The sequence below is a fragment of the Chenopodium quinoa genome, unplaced genomic scaffold (assembly GCF_001683475.1).
Source record: "Chenopodium quinoa cultivar QQ74 unplaced genomic scaffold, ASM168347v1, whole genome shotgun sequence".
NCBI classification, from domain to species: Eukaryota; Viridiplantae; Streptophyta; class Magnoliopsida; order Caryophyllales; family Amaranthaceae; genus Chenopodium; species Chenopodium quinoa.
Window position 1 is genome coordinate 3,534,524 of NW_018742959.1, and position 22,675 is coordinate 3,557,198.

The 22,675-nt window shown below is 36.3% G+C and overlaps 1 long non-coding RNA gene across 8 annotated transcripts; it reads right to left on the reverse strand.

Annotated features, from left to right (window-relative positions):
• Positions 1 to 1,284: 1,284 nt before the first annotated feature.
• LOC110728755 lies at positions 1,285 to 19,271 on the reverse strand. Of its 8 annotated transcripts, none has more exons than XR_002512771.1 (11): positions 18,692 to 19,268; positions 13,949 to 14,259; positions 13,653 to 13,859; positions 13,160 to 13,252; positions 12,906 to 13,042; positions 12,137 to 12,822; positions 11,765 to 12,029; positions 10,503 to 11,292; positions 10,183 to 10,371; positions 10,002 to 10,100; positions 1,285 to 1,325 (listed from the first exon to the last, which is right to left on the reverse strand). It is a non-coding gene; the product is annotated as an uncharacterized LOC110728755 (long non-coding RNA). The 8 variants fall into 8 exon arrangements; XR_002512770.1 differs by lacking the exon at positions 1,285 to 1,325 and adding an exon at positions 8,843 to 9,345; XR_002512767.1 differs by lacking the exon at positions 1,285 to 1,325 and having other exon boundaries at positions 9,796 to 10,100; positions 10,503 to 10,769; positions 11,195 to 11,292; positions 18,692 to 19,267.
• Between the last annotated feature and the right edge of the window lie 3,404 nt (positions 19,272 to 22,675).

The window sequence follows — 22,675 nt, forward strand, 5'->3', positions numbered from 1 at the left end:
CCTCTATTGACTAACCCATATCCTGAACTTTAAAGAACTAGAGCCATGGTTAAGTTGCAAACTCATTGCATCATATTGTGCCTACTTGACTAATTGTGCATATTATCTGTTGTGCATACTCTATGTGATTTTTCCTAATCGTTTGTTTGACTTGCGTTAAGACTAAATAAACTGATTAATGACTAAAGGAATTTTTTTAATTAATTTGAGCTAATAAATATGTCTAAAATCGAGCCATAGTTCCTTGAAGTCAACCCGGATTTTTATTCCCATTTACTGCACAAGCGTCAACTTGTTTTGGTCATAGCCAGAGTTATAGGAATAACTACGCGTCGTAAAACCTATGGATCTGTAGCCCCAAGTTTTATCTTTAATTTGGCGTTGGTTTCATCCCAATCAGAGTCACAGATCAAAAGTTATGACTAAAATACCACAACCTGTCCAGTTTAATGCATATACGTGAAGTCTTAACTTAGTCTTTGCTTGAGTCTAGCCACATAGTCTAGCCACATGGTCATGACACGAGTCTTAACATGTCACTACACTCACTAGTCTTAGTACACACTTTGTATATGTCACCATGACCATGTATTAGATTCATGCATGAATCGTTTTCCGTCATTTGAGTTGGGGGTACATTCTATTCCTATTTTTTCATATCGATCTCTCCATCTACATCATCTTTCCATTCTCTACATGCTTTCTCCATATCACAACCTTAATTCTTCCTACCTTCTTCCATACATGCATGTTTAATCGAGTTTGAGTCATGTGATTGACAAAAAAAAAATGAGGGTAATGATGAAACAAATGCACAAGGCAAGCTTCTCACCAAGATTCATGCTTTCTTCTTCTTTTTTTTCAAACCCTTTCCCTAATAACTCTGCACCCTTCGTCCTCCTTAAATTTATTTCTTAGAATTCGTTTTTATTCTTCCCTTTTTAAATAAAACGAGCATTTATTTTCTTACATATGATCATTTCATTACATTAAAAAAAAAAAAAAAATCCATGTCGAATTAAGCACAAGGTATATCATATTACCTTTCACCCTTCAAATATGCAATCCTTTTTGGTAAACCACTTTGAGCCTCGTCTAGCGATAGACCCTTCATTTTTTCAACCCTTATCTACCTAACCTTGGGATGGTATGGTGTGTAACTTATGCATTTTTTTAAAAAAAAAAACTTGAGTTACTTCAAAAGATAAAATAGCAAAAAATAAGCAAAAAAAAAAAAAAAAAGTGTACAAAAGGGCAAGTGTTCCAATGTCTTTGATATGAACACGTCTCAGATTGCGTCTCTTATCGAGTGCTCGGTACCGTGCCTGAGAAACATGAATGCCAAGTGAGTGATAGACCGCATGATCGGGATTGCCCACACTTATAAAAATAAAATAGACGCTAAAGCAAAAGATAAAAGAGAGCTAAAAAAGAGTAGGAACTCAAGCATAAAAATTAAAGATTCAAAAGCAAGGTTGCACACCTTGGGGGCTTATCTAGGGTCTTAAGCCTTTATCCCCTTCTTTTATAACATTTAGCCTAACCACGTTACAACCCTTAAAAAAACCTTTTTGAGGTATACACACTTGTGTGAGGTTCGGCTAGAGCTACGTTCGGCCTGATTCCTAACGGATACGTAGGTAACCTCACATTGAGGTGCGGCCGTAATAAAATTGCATTCATATTCACATTCACATTCACACACTCACACCATGATCATATCAAGGGATCCCCTGCGCTCATCCCTATTCATTTAGAGCTAGACTTGGGGGCTTGATCCCTACATCATTAGCTTACCTAGCCTAAGAGTCACCACCATTTGACTCTTTTAAAAAATAATATCTTTCCACACACTTAATCCTTGCGACCTAACTTCAGTGTCACTTTCACACACTGCACAGATACATGACCAAATATACTTTCCCTTAGGAACCCTTTCTCATGAAATCTTAACACAACGTTGAAGCATGTATTGTCATATCAAAATCACTCATCAATCATAATCATCATTGCATCGAAGTATGAAGTGCTTAGCCTCCGCGCCTAAGTTACCTAAATATTTTCATTATCGAGTCAACTAGGATAGTCTAAGATGTTACAATCCTTATACTGTGAGAGACAACGTTAACGGATTAAGCTCATTCAACATGCACCTTCAATAACTTTGATTCTTTTTCGCGTCTTTCTTTTTCGGGAGAAAGTCGGTACCCTCCACAAAAATAACGTAAAATTTTTGCTTTTTTGCATTTTAGAGTCGCACGATCACATTACAATGCACACACGAGTCATGTACACATTGAATCATGTCGTGTTATCACATTGAGTCAACACTAAGTCTTAGGTCAACCCTAAAGAAAGATAAGCAAAGTCCTATAGTAAAAAATAAATGCAGGTGCATCCCAGCAGGCGAGGACATTCCCGGATTTTTTTTCGAAAAAAACCGCGAATATGACACAGGAGATTCCTCTAAGATAAGAGGAGTTACATAGATTAGTAAATTAGAGATGAAGATCTTTAATTTACAAAAGATTTGAGCGGATTTGGTTGAAAGGAAACAACCAAGCTCAAAGTTCGGAGCAAAACCAAGCAACAACGGCAGCAAGAGCAGAGTAGGGAAGACCCAACTCCAGCACCCGACGACAAGGCTGTCGTCTGGCAATAACATCTAGCGTCTGGCGCTAGATCCCAGCGTCTGGCGACAGAGCCAATTCTTGACGCTAGAGATATTTCAATAGCGACAGAGCTCGAAGCCTCTCAGAACGGTTATTTCGACTTCATACAGCAATTTCGGGTTCCTTGGTACGCCAGTTAGCCCCTATAAGCAATTTGACATGATTAGTAGTCGGCTCGATTACAATCGTAGTAAGTGATTGACCTGACAAAAAATCATCTCACTTAGCTTAAGCGCCTAAAACACTGGCTCATTACAAGCATCAACGTATCGGTTTAAAAGCAAGCACTTAAACGACAATATTTCCAAATATGAATTGTCGCGCATTCTTAAACGACAATATTTCCAAATACGGATTGTCGTGCATTCTTCTTAAACGACAATATTTCCAAATATGGATTGTCGTGCATTCTTATTAAACGACAAATTTTCCAAAAATTGGATTGTCATCCCTAACTGACAATATTTCCAAATATGGATTGTCGTGCATTTTCTTCAAACGAAAATTTTTCCAAGATTGGATTGTCATCTCTGGTAAAGTTTCCAAGCATGGATTGTCGTGCTCCTTCTCTGTTTGGCAATTTTTTCCAAGTTCGGATTGTCATCGCTGGCAAGTTTTCCGAGATTGGATTATCCTACACCCAGTTCCCTATGGCAAAATTTCCCAAAGGATTGTCATAGGTCTCTACTCATCATAAATTTCGGCAAAAGTTCCTCAACGTGGATTGTCATTCATTTCAGCAAGTGGCAAATTTTCCCGAAGTGGATTGTCGATCGACTCTTTTTGGGCAAATGTTCCAAGTCAAGGATTGTCAATTGTGGCAATATTTTCCTAAAAGGATTGTCGCATAGCGTTGGCAAATTTCCAAGGTGGATCGTTTTCAAGAGTTACATTCCTAGATGTGGATTGTCGATTGTAGCAAAATTCTTATGACAGATTGTTACGAAACATTGGCAACGTTTCCCAAAAAATGGATTTTGGCAAATTTTCCGAGATACGGATTGTCGCTTCATCGTGGCAACATTTCCAAGGATGGATTGTTACGAAGCATTGACAACTTTCCCTAAATCAGATTGTCATACATCATACAAGAGTTGTGTTGGCAACTATTCCCATATAAAAGAGGATTGTCATTACAGCAAAAGCACCGACATACTGGTTCACAAGCAGCAAAGCGCCGACGTACTGGCAAAACATCATTAAGGATCAACAAGCACTGATCTTTTCGAAGAATATCACAGCAGACATTGGAGGCAGTTATAGGCGTAGCAGTCTTCAGGCGGTATTCTCTAGCTTGCGGAAGATCGTCACAACCAATCGGTTACCCTCAGAGACGTTTGCTCGATGGTGCAAGATACGCGTTTCTTAACTCTTTTATCTATTTAACTAACGCTAGTTTGCAGGTATCGGCATTACAAGAGTGATTTAGGATCGCTGAACGTTCTGAATCATTCTCCGTCCCTATTGCTACTTTGACTTTCGTTTTCGAAACTTGCATTTCTCTAAACTCAGTCAAAGTGGGGGCTTCTGCAGACACCCATTTGTGTCTCCCCAAAACCAAAACTAGTGATGAGTACCTTTCATATAATTTGAGTATCGAACAAAGCGAAAGTGTGAAAAGTCTAGTGATGAGGATGTTTTTTTTATTAAAATATCTTTTCTTTCTGTTTTTGAAAATATTTCTTTTCTTACCCTATTTTTTAAAACCGTGCATTCTAGTTTAGTTTGGTCCATGATATGGGTCTAATAATAGTGTAGTTGGATGGGGCTTGAAAAGACCTTTTCAACGATATATTATAAGCCCAATTCCGATAAATATGAGGAAGTTATGGCCAAAATACTAAACTGGGCCCAAACCGAATTTTACCTACGACCCAATGATCATGTGGAGGGTCCAAAGGTTTAATCCTATTCCTAAACTATATAGGGTTAATTAAAAGCTTCTATAAGTTTCTAAAAGATCTTAATTATCCTTTTTGAAAAGATAAGATTAAAGAATTTGAGTTAAATAAAAACTTTCCTTTTCTTAAATCCTAATTCTATTCTAATTTAAAGATGTTCAAAGACAGTAATTTATTTTTGGGCCTCATAATATTTATCCAAATTTTATATTGTTGGATAGATCTTGAAATTATCTTTACAATGATATATTATAATATTAATTCCGAGCTATAACGAAAAAGATATGAATAAGATATGAAACTCTATCCAAAACTGACACCGTCCAAATATTTTTGCCATAACTTTTTTTCTACAAAATATTTTAATCTGATTCTGATTGGGTTGAAAAGTATACTTTGAGATCTTTCCAACGACATATTATATGCCTTATTTCGACTTCTGGATCAAAAGATATGATAAAAACAAAATCCGCAAAAACTGATGTCCATCGAGGTCTATCTCGATTCGAATTCGAATTCTTTTCTTTAATTTTCGCCTCTCTTTTTTCTCTATAAATAGAGGTCATATCTCCCTTTTTTTAATCACCAACTCTCATCAAGATTCTCTTGATTACTCTCTTTCTCTCTCTATTTTCTAAACTAGCCTTCTCTCAAATACAAAATTCGCATTCGCAAGACTTAGATACACCTAGCCATATTCGAAATTGTCTTCGCCCTAGACGTGAAAGGTTTTAATTTCTGAGGGTTTGATCCCAAATCCTTATTTCAATTATTTAATTTAATTGTTTGATTTATTATTGTCCTTAAAGTTACTAACGTGTGTATTTTGTTATTCGAAAGAGGTACGAGACATCCATGTAAGTACTTTAATGGTTTTTATTGGTTTAATTATGTAGAAATCATGCTTAGATTGTTATTTAAATTCCTAGTATCATGTCTAGGGTAACTTTAATATCAAGTATGATTAAAAATATGATGCCTTTTATGTTCTTCCTAATATTCATGGTTGTTAATATCATGTTAGCGTTAAAGATTTGATTTTTATTGCTTAGTGATATGCTAGGGTTTGTTATTAATCTTGTTAGTATCATGCCTAGGATCTTGATATTATTATTATGCTTTAACATGATTCATGATTATTTTTGTTTTGATTTATGATTATATATTATTATTGTTATTTTTGTTATTATGTTGCTTGATTATATTTATTGTTATTGCTTGATCACACCTTTTATGCATGTTTAAAGGGAATTGGTACTTGTAATCACGCTTAATAAGATAATTAATAATCTTATTTAGGTTTAATTTGATTATAATTCAAGTGATCGCCAATAATAGTTTACTTATGCATTAATATTCAACCAACATAGATAAACAGGTTTAGGGTAAATCTATTGATTGCATGTTAGTCAGAAAGCGCACATGAATACGATCAGAATAAAGTAGAGGCTTATTATTAGGGCAGGTTCAATCTCTTTTAGGTTAGATTTATACCTTCATTCCCGAACTACCAGTCATGGTTCAAGACCTATTGGAGTTGACGATCTCTTGGATCGTTAAGGGGTGTAACCTTCACCCTATGAACGGTATACAAGTTCCTAAAACTTGTGGACGATTCTTTTGCTCTATCTTCTTTCCCTTTGGACGCCACTGTACTTTACTGTATGATCACAGTGGGGTTCAAGCTAGGGATAATGCTTGAAATATTCCCTACAGTTGGTTCCTTGAACGGGGACCAGAAGACGGCCCAGGAGTGCTACCTCTCAGCCGTCAAAGATATTGTGGCCTTAGACGGCCAAGGGTAGGAATGAATAGAACTTGACAATGTCAAGGATGCCAGCCAGCCCCACCAACAGCCGAAAAGAAAAGAAAGGCTCATCAGGTGGTGGTGAAGAAAGAGAAAAAATAGCAATCATTGACCGGGGAACGGTCAGATGAGCTCCGTCCCTAGCCGGCTAGTAAACATATTAATATACCTCTGGATGACAACCGTCCAGAGCATACTGTTAAGGTTGGGACGACTGCTTATGCTAAGTTGGGTGCAGATCTGCACCTATTGCTGAAAGAATTCAAAGACATTTTTGCCTTTGAAGTGGAAGAGATGTCAGGTGTCAGCCTGGATCTCGCTATCAAAAAACTCGTCGTGGATCAAAAAAAGAAGCCCATCCGGCAAAAAAAAAAAGAAATCGCGGCGAGGAAAGAAGTCCGGCGGCAGCTGCCGAAGTAAAAAAGCTTTTGGATGCTAGGTTCATTCGGCCATGTAATTTTCCCGATTGTGTGGCGAATGTTGTTCGTGTAAAGAAGCCGAATGGTGTCTGGCGTACGTGTGTTGATTACAGAGACCTCAACAAAGCATGTCCCAAGGACAGCTATCCGCTCCTAAAGGTCGACAGTCTGGTCGATTCTACAGCCGGACATGCCTTGATGAGTTTTATGGATGCTACTCCGACTTCCATCAGATACCTCTGTAGAAAAAAGATCAAGAAAATACGGCCTTCGTCACTGATCAGGGGTTATTCTGTTATACTGTGATGCCGTTTGGCTTGAAGAATGCGCCGGCTACATTCCAACATATGATTAATACAGTCTTCATTAATCAAATTGGGAGGAATGTGGGGGCGTACATTGATGACATGATAGTCAAATCCAAGCAACAGACGGATCACCTGGCTGATCTCCGAGAAACCTTCACCACCCACAGGCGACATAAGGTTATGTTAAATCCCAAAAAATGCGTCATAGTGTTGAGTTTGGGAAGTTTCTTGGATTCCTGATTGATCAAAGAGGGATAGAGGCTAACCCCGAGAATATAAAGGCGGTGATTGACATGATGTCACCCCGCACTGTTAAGGAAGTATAGAGACTAACCGGTTGCCTGGAGGCATTGGGGAGGTTCCTTAGCCGGTCAGGTGACAAATGCCTTTATTTCTTCCAAGTAATCAGGAAGAAGACTAGATTTGAATGGGGGGATGATGCTGAGGCGGCCTTTCAAAAGCTGAAAGAACACTTGCACTCTTTGCCAAGGCTTGTTAGCCCTCTGCACAAAGAGACATTGTACATGTACCTAGCCGTCTCAGACCATGCCCTCAGTGCTGTTCTCCTTGCTGAGAGAGACGGCATCCAGCTCCCGGTCTATTTCATTAGCCATGTGCTAAAAAATGCTGAACTACGTTACCCCATGGTTGAAAAATTTGGCCTTGCTTTGTATATGGAACTCAAGTAGCTGAAGCCTTATTTTCTGGAACATCCGGTTGTAGTTTACAACGATCAGCCCCTCAAGCGGCCAATGTCTACCTTGGAGTCATCCAGCAGAATGTTGAAATGCAAAGTCTTGAAATCACTTTTGAACCCAGAAACGCAGTGAAGGATCAGGTGTTTGTCGACTTAATTGTTGAAATGACACGACTGGTTCCTCCGGATAACATTGATCAGGTTTGGAAAGTGTATGTAGAAGGGAGTTCGACAAAGAACGACTGTGGTGCAGGGATTATATATGAGTCCCCTGAGTGGGAAATATTCGAATATGCACTGCGGTTTAAGTTTCAGGCCTCGCATAATGAGGCGGAATACAAAGCCGTGCTAGCCGAAATCGCATGTGTAAGGCGGCAGGGGCAACAAAAATTGACGCCTAATCTGATTCACAGTTGGTCGTAAGACAGTATGAGGGAAAATATGAGACAACTCACCCGGCTATGATCAAATATCTCCAGGCAGTCAAAAAGGAGGCTAGGGCACTTGAAGAATTTCGTCTGAGTCAAGTGCCCAGGTTAGATAACAACCAGGCGGATGCATTGTCCAAACTGACATCTTTCGCCTGCTATGATACGCCTCGGTCAGTCTTCACTACTACAAAAATAGCATAAGAAACCGTACTAAATATGACAAAGAAACCAGAAAAGTTATGCTGCCTAGGTAGTAGGTCTCATAGCCTAAGAGATCACAAAATTTTTCTGGTTTCTTAGATTAATCAAGGAAACCATTTATCACATATAATTGGTTTCTTAGCAAGATTTGAAATCTTATTATTGTTGAGGGAAAGGAACCATATATTTTGGATATTCGGTTTCTTAGATATAGTTTAGGCACCGTAGATGAATAAAATGTGGTATCTAGGATTTATATAAGAAACCAACAATGTTTAAAATCCGGTTTCTTTGGTTCTTTGTTTTCATATACATAGTAATTTAAGAAACCATAATATTTATACATCAAAATAATTTTTTTTTTGTACTTTTTTATTAAAATACGTATTACGTATTAATACAGTACTATACGTTGGCTGGGGTGATGCTGTCTAAATTGATAACTAATAAAATTGTTTCAACCTGCTATATATATGCACTTGTAGACCTTTAGTATCATATATTAAATAACTACAACAATATCGAATTGGGCTCAATAATTTAATACTTCACTAAATATATTTAATTATACACTGTACATTATGTATCTAAAAAAAATTTAAAAAAAAAAAGAAAGAAAAGAAAGCTGATTATAAGACAATAATTCACTAAACATCACTATCCATTTTCTAATAAAAAAAATAAAAATAAAACATAATCTAAAATTCTCCAAAGTCTAAACTCTATTCATTGGCCTCCATAAGCAAAAATCCTTATATCCCAAAATATATATACAATGTTTAAATATGTGCGATAATCATTCATGATCATCAGCCATACCATCATCACTGACTTCTTTTTGCTTAAAAACATACGTAACCAAAGTGTCTCGTATTTCGTCTATCGTTTTTTGATGATAAGTAGCGGGAGCTTGGGGAAAGTAGTACAAAAGAAATTATATATATCAAAACCATGTGTAATACCTATAGAATTATAGGTAGTCAATGAAAAGGGCATGCAACAAGCCCCTTAAATGCGGGGATCACTTTAGTGAAATTAGCACTTGAATGGATAGAAATCATGAACTGTGATAAGTGCATCCATATAACAAACTTCAGATCAAGATGGCACTTTAAGAAATTCAACAAGGAGACAACTACAATTAACTAACTTTCTATGCCATACAATGCAAGAACCTGCTTACAAACAAGGAGTAACTTTTGAAGCAAAAGGAGCACCACAAGCTAGATGAACTTTTAGCCAAAGAAGCACAAGTTAATTGCTATAATTTGTATCAAACATCCTATTTATCAGCCCCTCCCATAGTTTGTAATAATTTAATTTTGTAACTGCTGATACTAGTTAATGCACTCCTTCATAAATAAATAAATAAATAAATAAATAAATAAATAAAAATAAAAGCGTACAATAGTACTGACATGAATCAGATATGGCACGTTAAATTTGAGTAATGTCGGGTTATATATTTGCATAAAGAATAACTTTCAGGTATTGGGTTGAGAACTTTTTTAATCAACCCTATGGAATTTTGTATAGACAAAAGCACTGTATTTTATAAAAGTTACCTTTTCTGGAACTACTTGTTGTCTCCTTGTTATTATCTCTTGCATGTAGCGGCATACATAATATCCACAATCTTTGGTGTCTTGATATTGACGTGGACACTGTTTCATCATTCAATATAAATAATTTGTTCAAAAATATAAATCACAATGAATCAAAAATTTGAAGATGTGTATCACATACTGTAGTTTAAGCCACAAAACTTCGGGGTTCTTTTTTTCATTTTCTTGATATCCTTTCGACCAATAACGCTAAAGCTCACCATTCCGCATAACGCCTTCTTTTGTCGGGGTTAACGGAGAAATAAAATTAACATCGCAAAAACCATACAACCCTGATATACCCTCCTTTTGACACTCTTCGCTCAAGTACCTTGCATATCAAATCTCGAAATATAAATTACTCAAGTATGTACCACATGAAGATCAACATGTGAGATAAACTAACAAGGTTAATTATCTTACAACATACATCATGAAAATTGACATGTGAGATGCTCCTACCTCTCTTTGAAAACACCAATCAAATATATCTTCATAATCAAGCCGAATTACCATCTCGTTGTAGAAAACATTAAACGGGATGTTCAAAATTATGTTCCCATTCCTCTGTCTCAATCCCATAGCTTCTTTCTTAAAAGCTTCCAATAAACAAGATGTCACCATGGCACGATCTTTATTAGTGATGTTATACGGCTTTTTAGATGAAGCTTCTGTCGATGGCAATCTCGATATAGGGGTATTCTCCTTATCTTTAAGCTGATTATTGATCTTAGAGAATTTTGTACACCACAAGAAATAAATATATTAGATGTAAACTAGAAATAAAATTAAAGAAAAAACAAATTAGATGAGAATTGAAAAACTATTACAGTACAAAGATGCTAATACATAATTGGGTTGTGACAGTTTCAAACATTTAGCTGATATATGATTGGGTAAGCATGGATATGATTAGTGATCTGGAAGGCGCATTGTCTTTGAATGGGTGATGAGTGAAGGTGAGTAACTCATGTGGTGTTGCTGAATATATAAATCCTTGTTGCTTTATTCATGACAAACTTGCTAGTATATATATCAGGAGATCTTTCTTTCAAAGAAGGAAGGCCAAATCCAAACTTGCACGTAAGAGATAGCTGTCATACACTGGCAAATAATGTGTGGATTATTGAGAAGACAGGGGTTTGTAATGTTACCTCAGGTTGTTTGATGTGAAGGGGAACTGACTTGTTGGAAGGAAGTGAGCAAGCTCCACCTTTATAATCTGTATTACTGTATGTACTAATCTTTGGCTCTGCGTTTAGGATGTCATAGAAACGTAGCTTAAGAGTGGATTTCCTTATATTAGCTCTTATGCACTTTTGTAAATTTTGATTCACTAAGCCTACCTAGTACTACCTAGATGCATTTGGTGTGAATGGTTACTTTGAATATATAAGGATGATAAAGAAAGGAAGTTATGATATTGCTACTTGTAGCATCTTTTTGTGGATTAGAATTTTGTTTATGCCAATGAGATAATTTGTTTGGCCACACCAGATATTAGATCAAAGAAAAACCCAGATATCTGAAATTTCAGGTCAGATAACCTGAATATCCGATTAGAATGATTTTTGTTGGAGGTTACTTTTAATTTTCTAGACTTTGCTTATCACTTATGTTTTTTAGCTTCAATGAATACCAAATAGAAAGAAAAACTTACTCTATACATTAAAAAGAATCCAAGTAATGCAAAAAAGAATATACATATATAGAAAAAAGTGTACCTTTTTCTTTGAGAAAATTAAATGAGTCGGCCAGGGAACAAAGGTATCCTTTGCTTGACAAACAAAGGTGAAAAGCTCAGTAGGACATGGAAGTAATGTTGTTGGCACCAGGTCATCAAGTATAGAGACTCGATGAGTACCAGGGGCCAAATAAAAAATAATGATTCTTTACCACTAATGTCGACCCTGATATGTAAACTTGCCCAATTGCAATAATCTGGATTTCTTTGTCATCTTCAGTCGCTAAGCAACAGTCATGCATACCCTTAGTCATTTACATAATAATTGACAACAAAACACATGTTAGGTCAATATATCTTACTAGTTTAAATAAAATAAAAGGTGTATAGTAGCTAATGCTATTTTTCATACCTTAGGAAGGTTGCTAATAGGTTGAGTGTCATATGTATCGGGCTAAGGAACATACAATTTCCTTGTTGTGGTGAGTTAGCATTAGTAGTATCAGGCCAAGAAACTTGGTAAGGCTCTAGCTCATGTTCTTGTTTTTCACTATGAGGCCGATTGTATTCCGTTTCTTGAAAATCTTGAGACCGAGTGTAAGGATTTCCTTGAGAAAAATATAGCACTTTGGCCACCTTGATTAACACCTCCACGTAGAAGCTTGGTAAAAAATCCTGTATCTGATCCAAATTCAGATGAACTAGTAACTTGGGTAGCATTTTCTTGCTGAGAACAAGTACTATTAGGTTTCCAGAGCCATTGTCTTGACCAATGGGAACACTAGATTGGCCACTAATACCGCTGGCCATCAATTGCTTAAACTCCCCTATGTTTTGGCCCGATAACAAATAAGACATTATGACATTATTTTGGTTTTTCAGCATTGCCACCTCTGACCTGACACAATTAAGTTCATTGTGCAATTGGCTAGGTGGTGTTGGTTTTGCAGAACCAAAGTACTGCTTCTTTGTTATACCTGATCCAACGCCCCTTACATTTCCTCCACGCTCCACCTTTTTCAGTGCTCGGGCCAAAATATCATCATGTCGGTTCTCGAAAATTATTTCTCCTCTCTCTGCTTGATCTTTTAATGCATTCTGATAGCAATAATAAGAAATCATATCATGTTGGAAGTATAATAACAAAATAATATGAATATAGTACTTGTGAAAATTCTTACAATTGCATCAGCTGTCTCTTGATCAATTGGATTCTTAAAAGTATATTTTCTATCTTTAAAATGGGAATGAACTCGCAACCAAGTTTCGTGTCGAGGCACATGGTCAATATGGATCCCTTTTTTCAAGAATTCTATTTCTTGGAATACATGAAATAAAAGAAATTATATACAAGTATTAATTAACTTGAATATACATTATTGGAAAAAGTATGCATCACTTTAACTTATACATGGAGAATTATTACTAAACTTACTATCTCATCTCGATAGTATTGATAACCAAGTGGCCCTCCACGATAGCTTGAATTTTTAAGCTTTGACCTTGCTCGACTACATTCGCTCACCACCTTTGAATAACATTATTCCGAAATTAGAAGTATTTAATAAAAAAAATGTACTTTGACATATTCCACTTTGACATCTTCACACTTTTAATTCAAACTTGTATCTACTTTAACATGGCTTCTACCAAGTTCCTTGTTGTAATAAACAAGTAGGTGTAATTAATTCAATCTAACAGCAGAGTTATTGGAAGATTTTAACAATAATAATATTGCAATAGAGCTATAAGTCTTATATTTAATTAATTCAATCCCACATTTGACATACATCTCTGCTACACTAGGTTCTATGTTTAATGCAAATCAAAGGCATAGCATAAATTATGAACTATAAATCTTATATATTGTAAACATAATAGGATTACAATACTCATCACAATAATTAAACATCATAATAAATTCATACCTTGAACTTATCATCAATACTCATTGTAACAAATTTGTCCCAAATATCTTAAGTGATCCAAGGATATTTCCAATCTGGTGGCTTTTCTCTTAACCTTCTAGTTTTTTTATGGTATAGCCAATCTCTTCTCAACTGGGTTTTTACAGCTCTCCAATCTGCTTGCTGCAAAATATACTCCTTACACTCTTCTAAGACTACAAAACCTTTCTGCCCAATTAATTTTGAATACTCTTAGTAATACATTATGAAAAAAATAGTACGTATACAATTGTTACTAAGTACTAAGTGGGTCTTACCTTTATTATGTCATAAATATCATCTAAGAAAACTCTTGGAACTTTTTTCCACGTTTCATAAGTGATGCATATTCGTTCCCGAACAACTACACCAATATAGCCAGAAAAGGTAAGTTTATGTTCCCACATGGCAACTTAGTTATAGGATCCCACTCTAAAGGGATCTTGGTCCCGTTTTGAATTGCCTTTCCAACAGCAGCAAGTACTGTACGACCCCTTTCATCTTCACGGCTAAGTCGTTCAATATCAGAATTATCTTCGTCATCATTACCTTCATGTTATTGTACCGGCTTTTTCTTTCTTGCCATTAGCTAGAGCATGCAAAGAGTTAATGAGTTACAAGATTAAAACTAACAAAGATAGATATTACATACATGTCACGATTTAAATGAGATTTACTAAAATTCATTAAACATAAACTATGTAGCATTTACCAACAAAAAGATTATCATAATTTGTTAAGCAAAAATATCATAACACTATAAGGGAGCATAGAAACATATATTATTTTAAGGGTGTAGTTTTTTAAAATCACGTACTTCACCTTATTTCTTTTTCCGACGACGCTTTTGAGATACACACTAATCATCACTATCAACCCACGTGCCTTCATTATGGTCATCACGCACATAAGTTAATGAATCCTCCCCATGATCATCAATGAAATCCTCAACTTGAATCACATTAGTGGAAAAACCTTCCTCCAACTCAATGTCATCATCATAGTCGTCATTAATGTCATACCGGGATCTTGGTTTTATAACAGCAGATCTTTTCTTATTAGCCGGATTAGTCATGTAAAACACTTGTTTTGCTTGGCTAACTAAGATATAAGGATCTTCCTCAAAACCAAGCTTATCAAAATCAACCAAAGTAAGCCTTATATCTTCATATTCAACTCCACTGTTATTATTAACCCATTTGCATCTAAATATTGGTATTGAAAAGCCATTGTACTGCATCTCAATGATTTTGGTCAATGATACCGTAATACCACATTTTACCATATGTAAGGATTGTTGTCTTTAGCACTCGCAAAGTGCATAGCTTCCGCTTCAACAACTACCCCGCTATTCTGCATAGTACTGATTTTATCTTTCTCCTCAGTGTAGAACGTGCAACCATTATACACATATGCAGAATAGAAGGATGCCCTGAAATTGGGTCCTCAAGCTAAACTCTTAAGTCGCTCAGTAATGGAATTTGATGGATCTTGAAGCTCACTCATTACTTGATCTTTTAGCCAAGTGCTAAATTATCTATTATGTTCACTTAATAGTGATTTGTGATTCAACTAACGATTTTTCTTTTTCAGGAAGGCAATATGGTTCTTAGCATAAGGTGCAACTTCGTCCTCATTGAAAAGAATATATGTGTGAGCCCGATGCCACTCTTCATAAGACAAATCACGCTGTTTATGGCCTATGATCCCTTTACCTTCCATTCTTCCGGTGTGTCGAGATATAGGAATCCCAATAACCTTTGCATTTTATACATATTCACTACCTAGTCCAGCACCATCTTCATAAAAGAGTCGTTCAGCAATACAACCTTCAGGGTGAAAAACATTCTTAACATATCCCTTATATGTTTTCATTTGTTGTTCAAAAGCCCATTAACTCCTTGAATGAACCGGCCCACAATATCTAATCTCTCTGACCAAGTGAATGGGTAAATGAATCATAATGTCAAAAAAAGGAGGAAAGAACATCTCTAACTGAAAAATAATGACAGCAATTTCAGTTTCCCAATGATCTAAGTTTTTCGGGTCAACGACTTTATCATACATTGCATTAAAGAAAGAACACAACCTAATAATTGCATATCGAACATTTTTAGGTAAAATAGAGCGAATAGCTACTGGGAGCAAATGTTGCATCAAAATATGACAATCATGAGACTTTAGCCCCACAAGTTTCAAATTTTCCATTGAAACAAGGTTGCTAATATATGAGGAAAACCCCTCTAGAACTTTAACTCCAGCTAAACTCTAAACTTTCACAGAAGACATTTTTCTCTATTCGTGACAATGAATAAGCTGCAGGAGGCAAATATCTTATACTTCCATCAACGATGTGCAATTCACTTCTTATTCCCATTTCCTTCAAGTCATCACGAGCATGGGCACCATCTTTTGTCTAACCTTTGATATTCAACAATGTACCAATTAAGCTATCACACACATTTTTTTCAATATGCATCACATCCAAACAGTGTATAACAAAAAGGAATTTCCAATAAGGTAAATGCCAAAACTCTTAACATTTCTTGTACCCTTGTTTAGGAAGCTTTGGTCTATTTTTATTCCCATAGGTTACCTGAATGTCTTTAACCTTTTCAAACACATCCTCACCACTCAAGACTTTAGGACATCTTCTTAATTCTTGTTTTCCATTAAAAGCTTTTTTTCGCTTGCGGTATTCATCATTAATAGGTAAAAAAGGACGATGATTAAAGTAAACAGTTTTATTTGAAGCTGATAACCATTGCCCTTTCATACCATCCTCACATACTGGACAAGCCGTTTCTCCTTTCACCGTATATCCTGAAAGAATACCATAAGCTAGATAATCTTTAATGGTGCAAAACAACATAGCTCTCAAATTAAAAACTTCATTTCGATGTGTATCAAATGCATCTACACCTTTCTCCCATAACATCTTTAAATCATCAATAAGGGGCGCTAAATAGATGTCAATGTCATTTTCGGGCTGTTTTAGGCCAGCAATTAACAGTGAGAGCATCATGTACTTTCTTTTCATGCACAAGGAAGGAGGCAGTTTATAAGTAACCAAAACTATCAGCCATGTACTATAACTGCTTCTTAGATTACAAAATGGATTCATACCATCAGTAGACAATGCAAGGCGAAGGTTTTGCTTTTCTTTAGCAAACTCGGGAAATTTTGCATCAATAAACCTCCATTGAGGGGAGTCAGGGTGTCTAAGCTTCCAAACTTTTTTTCGTCCTTCAGAATGCCATGTCCATTTTGTGCATCGCTCGCATTAGAAAAAGACATTTAAATCTAGGAATTATTGGAAAATACCACAAAACCTTAGCAGGCACCCCTTCTTTCTCCTTGTATCGTGAAACATTGCACACTGGACAAATTTTTAATGAATCAAGCTCATTTCGATGTAAAACACAATCATTAGGGAAAGCATTAATTTGTCATAGGGTAAGCCCATGGAACACAACATCTTTTTTGCCTCATATGTACGTCTTGGAAGAACATTATCCTCTGGAAGCATGTCATTTATTAAATCAAGTATTTATGTAAAACTATTATTAGTTAAACCATGACCTGCCTTTAGGTTATATAACCTCAATATTGCTCATAATCTTCTGTACTTCTTACAACCTGGGTCAAGGGTTTTTCAAAATCACTTAATATCCTCTCAAATGTTGCTGGGTTTTCTTCAAATTGATCTTGAGCTACTCGCATCATGTCCGCTAACCTATCACCCTCATTATAATTAAACCACCATGACCATTATTTTCGTTATCACTTGTAGAGGTTGCTTCTTTACTTTCCCCGTGCCAAGTTCAAATGGTAGATGTTCTATCAAAGGCCGTCTTGCTCAAGTTATTAAGAATTTCATCAGTCGGTCTATACAAAAAGTTATGTAACTTGAAACAAGGACATGATAACCTAGATCGATCTCAAACATTTTTAATGGCAAAATTAATAAATTCCCTTATTCCAGCTTCATATTGTGGGTCACCCGGCTTGGAGGTAGATATCCAACTTTGATCCATTTCTATGTTTAAATTTTAAAAGTTAATGGAAGCAGCACATCACAGATTTTATGCATCAAGGAAAGATCAGGCAAACCCACATTACTCTGATGATTCTCAAATCAATTACACAGGTGAGACAAAATAAGAATGAAAAGAAAAGAGATAATTGTCTGACAATAAAGCCTAAAAAGTCACTCTTATGTTGACAAGAATGCAATAAAACAAGAGCACATAGTCAACCAATTGACAAGGAAACAAATGCATTACACACATAGAGAAAATCCAAATCGAGCTATCAAATACTAGTAGATAAAATCATTGTTTAAACATTCATTTGATAACCAATCTAATAATATAACAATTAAAACCAACAAATATCATAATAATAAGACAACAATTTTTCTTTTGAAGAAAAAAGATGGAAGAAAAAGTCCATTTCATTTCGATTTTCAATAATGCGTATGTAACTAACAAGTCAAATAGGCACATCTCAAAAGGTTGGCAACTTTATTCATGGATTAATTAAGAAGAATAAGAGAAAAGATAGTTGATATTGCAATCTCGTTAAGGGTTATCACTTGAAATTGATATTCGATCATTAATACTTCTTTACCCAAGCAACTGCTCTAATGGATGATTTAGAGTATGCTTTATTGGGTGACGAAGAGGAAGAGTTTATTTTATGTTAACTCCATTAACAATAAAGATGCAAAGCTCAAATTAATACTCTGCATTCAGTCCTGATACTTTCCATCTTCAAGATCAATTAGACCAAAATAACTCCTAATACCACTGGATAAATACCACTTTTTTAAAACAAAATTAATCATACCATTGAATACCAAACATGTTGTCATCTAAAAAGGCTACTTTTTTCCAATAATCATACAAACTAAGTCCTGTATATCGACAACAATCAACGCTTCAACTTCACATTATTTTTAATCAATTAATCTAACATGCATAAAAAAGTAGATAATGATGAGTTAATTAACATAATACCTGTCGCAAAATTGGGATTGGTGGCTGGATTAGGCAATTCGACGAGTATTGGTGCTAGTGGTAGATTAGGCGATTACGAATGCGGTTGAAAGCAATAAACCCTAACTTTTGAAATATTGAATTGAATTACGAAAGAAATAAAATTTCCTTTAATAGAGTACTAGGATCACCAGCAATAGAGCAGCGATCAGAAAAGTAGCAAGAAGTAGCAGAGTTGGTTTGGGCTATGGCGGAAAAGTAGCATGTAGTACCAGAGTCGGTTTGGTCAATTGGAAGTGAAGAATATTTTTTTTCTTTTTTAAAACCGAAGAATATTTTTTTTTTTCAAAATTAATATACTTAGTATATTTTCTAGAGGGAAGGGAATTTTTAGTATGTCGGAGGGAAATTTTAGGGTGAATTGGCGCTCTATTTTTTTTCCCTAAAAAAAAAGAAACCAATGCTATTATATATACGGTCTCTTTGACCCTCAGCATTATCAACTTGATATAAGGCACCAGAGTTTATAAGTTTGTGGTTTCTTTTATTCAAGTCTAAAAGACCGGATATTTATAATATATGGTTTCATTATCTAAGAAACCGGTGTTCTAACTTTTCTAGTGCTAAATAAGTGGTTCCTTAGGACATTTTTGTAATAGTGCTTTTGGGAAGTTCTTGAAAAAAGAAGTATATATGAAGAACCCATTGGAATCCTGGACCTAAGCTCTACCTGGATGGATGGCATCCGGGCATATTTAACAGACGGAACGCTTCTTGATTCAACGTAGGAGGCAGCCGTCATGAAGAAACGAGCAGCAAACTTCGAGATGAGAAATGGAGAGCTCTTCAAGGCGGGTTTTCTTAAATCTTTATTGAAGTGTGTTACCCCATAAAAGGGAAAAGAAGTTCTCGAAGAATTATATGTAGGATATTGTGCCTCCCATATAGGCGGCAGGTCCCTAGCCGTCAAAGCCAGGCGACATTATTTTTGGCCTACTCTTGAGGTAGATGATAAAGACTGGTGAAGAAATGTGACAAATGCCAAAGGTTTGGCAAGCTTATTCACCGCCCGGCTACTGATCTGACGGCAATCCACAGCCAAGTCCCGTTTGCTAAATAGGGCATGGACATCTTGGGTCCTTATACGCCTGCACTAGGTGGAAAACGTTATATTCAGGTGGCTGTGGATTACTTCACCAAGTGGGTGGAGGCAGAGGCGGTTAAGAACATCAAGACTAAGGATGTCATCTCTTTCATTTGGAAGAACGTCACCACCCGGTTTGGGGTACCTACGTCTATGGTGTTTGATAATGGCCCTCATTTTGAAACGCCTCACCTTAAGACTTGGTTGGGAGATCAAGGGATCTCACATTGTTTTGCATCAGTCGGCCGACCCCAAGAAAACGGCCAAGTTGAAGCCTTTAATAAACTCATCTCAGACGGCATCAAAAAGAAAATTGAAAGGGCCGGTGGCTTATGGGCAGAAGAATTGATTCATGTCCTATGGGCCATCCGGACAACCGCCAAAGGGGCAATAGTGAAACCCCATTTCTCATGATATACGGTGCTGAAGCCGTCTTGACCATTGAACATTACAAGCCGACTCTCAGAGTCATGCTTTATGATGAAGAGGAAAATTAGGAGGTCGTGCGACTTGCATTAGACTCCCTCCCGGAACGCAGGGGCAATGCTGCCCTGTGTTATGAGATATACCGTCTAAGAATGACGAGACCTACAATAAGAAAGTACACAAGCGCCCTTTTAAAGTAGGTGACTTTGTGTTACGAAAAATGGAGGCAACCGGTAGGGCCAATGAGTTTGGAAAGCTAACCCCCAATTGGGAAGGCCCCTACCGGATCTGTGAAGAAGTTAGGGATGGCACCTATCGCATGGAAACCCCAGACGATAGACGCCTGCCTAGAACTTGGAATGTAGATAACTTAAAAAAGTACTACTTCTAAGAATTGTAATTTTTTTGTAAACAAAAAGTCTATTAATGAGAAATCAGGCTTTGTTTTCAATTGTGTTGTTATCTTTATAAATAGTATTCCGTCTGGGCAATGCTCAGACGGATTATTTGCTAAGCCAATTAAGTTCGAAACTTAGTAGCGAACTCAACGTCCAAATAACATGCAGCCAATGGCCAGATTCATAAACTAGGCACAAAAACGCTTAGCAGCTATAAAACCGTTCTCGAACAAGACCAAAGGCCAATGGCCGGATGATTGCTTATTTTACAAAACCGCTGATGTGTCTATTTTATATAGTAGTTTACCCCCGTCCCTTGGTCATAATTAGTAGTGTTTTTGGCTCTTTAAAGCCACTTTTATTACTAATTGGTGCTTTCTAGTGTTTTCGTAGATTTGGTTGACTTTTACAGGGATTTACACTTTTGAAGTATTTTCCCGAGATATTTTGGAGCAATCACGAACATTGGAGAAGCACGACTAGATTTTATAGCCCAGGGCCGGTTAGAGCCATCGAACCGGTGATTAAGGGCTTGGTATGTGTGATACCGGGGCATTTGGACCGAGTATTCAAGACCCGATGAGGAAACCCAGATTGGCCCGAAGAATTGGAGCCCAATCGTAGTCCAAATAGTGTCCCAAGAGAGCCGCCCGGCCAAAAAGGCTGGCGCCTGGAGGCGCGCCCGGCCGGGCGGGAGAAGCTATGGTTGGCGCCCGGTGACGCGCCCGGCCGGACGCGAGATTAGTATTATGAGCAAAAAGGCGCCCCCGATCGGGCGGTGCCCCGCCCGATCGGGCGCGTGTATTTATTAGTTGACGATTAGCGTCGTTTTAGTTTGTTTTAGTTTAGGATTTGTACGGAGTATAAATACTCCTCCGTAATACGATTTTAGGATCTATCTCTTTCCTTCTCTTTTTCTTTTACTCTTTCCTTACTCTATTAATTATTCTCTTAGATTTCTTTCTCCTAAACCTTTGCTCTTAATTTACTCTTAATTCCAGATTATTTTGGTAACGATTTCTCTTCCCTTAATCTGAGTTGTTTATTTTATTCCTTTCATCATGATTTACTTTATTGTTTTGATTAGTTTATTTTTTAATATGTGTGAGTAATTTTATTTCTAGGGTTATGGGGATCCATAAATAATATGAAGGGGTAATTTATTGTTGTTATTTATCAATGCTAGATTAATTTCCTATGGATTGATTTAATGCTCTGTGACTAGATTAGGCCTGATCTTTTATGCATGAGTTTAACAATATTGATTCGAGATTCGACATATGAGAATTGATGTTTAGGTCTAGTTTCAATAGGCAGGTTGATTTATAAATGGTTAAGTTGAGATTCGAGAGATGAGATGTAATACCGGCAGATTAATTCTGTGATTGTAATACGTAGCGAAAGCCCTTTACAATCTGGTTAATTGATGCATTGATGATTGACTATTATTGATTATTGGTATTGCATGATAATTTCTTATTGAATTGTTTTAACGCTTTACAATTGCGGCTTGTAAAAGTATAGCAATATTGAATTAATGAATCGAGCAAATATTAATTTGATATTAAATGCTATTTTCAATAAGAGCTTAGATCTAGTAAATTGCGAGAGCCTGTTAGATCTATGGTGATTAATAAATTGCGAGAGCCTGTTAATCGTGTTATTTATGCAATGTCAATGATTAATTACTATGTTTTACCCTGGAGTATTATTTATTGGTGACCCTATACCCTAGATCCTTTTATATATTGTTTTCTCCCTATTCTCAATCTTAGTAGTTTAGTTTCATATTTAAATATAAATATTGGTTACTTCATAATCTAGATTATAATAGTTAATTAGGAATAGAAAGACTTGTTTCCCTGTGGAGATCGACCCTACTTCCCTATATGCTTTAGTTAGAGGACTTAGGAATTACTTTTGATTTGGGGATACGACTTTACCCTGTCAAAATTTGGCGCCGTTGTCGGGGAAACGGTTTTATTTTTATTTCTAATTATTATTAGAGTCTAGATTATTTTGTTTTATTTTTTTTAT